Below are 1,743 nucleotides of genomic sequence, written 5' to 3' on the forward strand. Positions count from 1 at the left end.
GAAAAGTTTCAAATCAAAGACGGAAACTGGAATGGAATATCAATTGAGCATTGCCGATTTGTCTACAGAAAATTTTTTAATGCTTGATTTTTCATTATTTTACCCCCCGTTATTCTAGCTGCCGAAAACATCGTTACATTTTTTATACGTGGAAAAAAATGTCGTATCAAATAAATAATGATTGATTCGTTAGAAACTCCTAAAACATTTTTTTCATTTAACATGTAAGAGAAAGTGATGTAAAATATATTGTAGGCATCCCAGATTTCTCGGAATTATTCGGACATAAACGGGTTTTCAAACTTAAGTTGACTGGACAAGTAAAGCAAACTATGATCTGGCTCAAACAGAGAACTCAAATTGATAAAAAAAGAAAAGTTGAAATGTTTGGTGTTAGTCACTTTATAGATTTTTTTCGAATAATCACTGGATTTTGCTTGATTTGTTCGGATTTTGAGTTAAAAAAAATCTTAATCAAATGCCCAGATTTGCTACGTTTTGAAAAAAAATGTACTGATTTGCCTAGCCAATAAAAATTTGGGAAAAAAATCTGCTATTCTTATTCTAGGGGGCTCTTGAACTTATTTTATAGTAAAACTATTAGAAGCAAGGCCGTGCGAACGGGGGGGTTTTAAGGGTTTAGTCCCCTCCCCATGAAGATTTCTTTCAAGTAAAATTTTCAGATCAAGAAATGAATTTACTATAGTATCCGGAAATTTTTTGATCCCAAACGGCGTTCAAAAATAAGTTTAAACAAACACATCAGAAAATTGGCACGCCTCCGGCGGAAGTTTTTCCTAAATCAATCTAGGCCAAAGACATTTCATTTTACTACATTATATTATGACCTTCACGAATTGAAACTTATTTTTATTATTGTAAGTTTGAAGTCGCGATTCAGTAAACTGTTTTATAGAAACTAAATTCTTGACAAACAAAAATGCTACCTTAAGAATGGGTTTTTAGTAAGAAGTGTAATAAAGCAAGCTCAAAATTTGACCATTTTAACTTCAAAATTCATGCATCGGATGGTAATTTTACACATTATCATGTAACAGATGTTCAATACTCACAATGGTCAACTACACAAGGTCACAAAATTCACATTTTTCGAAGGTGCAAAGAATTTACTAACTAATTATGATAAATTTGGGTGCCCTTAATTCCTTAATGCCCTAAATTATCTTTTAAGGGATTTTTGCATTTTCTGGCAAAACCTTAAAAATTTAAAATAAAGGTTTTAAACTAATTATCAATTTTCCTCAAGACCGCAAGTACTTTAAAACTTCTTCGAAAAAAATTATAGAGAATTTCAATTTTTTTTCTGTACCCCATTTTGTTAAATACGGGAGTTTTAACGATTTTTTGGATAGTGTTCAACCAAATTGAATTTTAGATATCTTTCAAGGCAAAAAATAAATCGTTTTGCAGGAATTAACAGATTTGTTGAATGCAATGAAATCCTTTTACCAAACTTTATTCACTTATACTAGTAATACCAGCGATGGTAGTTTTCGATTTTTCTTGAAACTGTAGAATTTAAATTTTTAAGCTTACTTTTCATTATAATAATCAAAATTTTATGCCCTAATTAAATAATTAGGCCGGAACAAACTTCAAATCCTTTTTTTGTCACTCGGAGTTGGAACATCGCGAGGGGGGGTACAATAAAAAATAATGCGAAAAACAAATAAGTTGGAATAAATTGCACGGAAGCTTGTATGCAACAAAATTTCATATCAT

The sequence above is a fragment of the Uranotaenia lowii genome, chromosome 3 (genome assembly GCF_029784155.1).
Source record: "Uranotaenia lowii strain MFRU-FL chromosome 3, ASM2978415v1, whole genome shotgun sequence".
Classification (NCBI taxonomy): Eukaryota; Metazoa; Arthropoda; class Insecta; order Diptera; family Culicidae; genus Uranotaenia; species Uranotaenia lowii.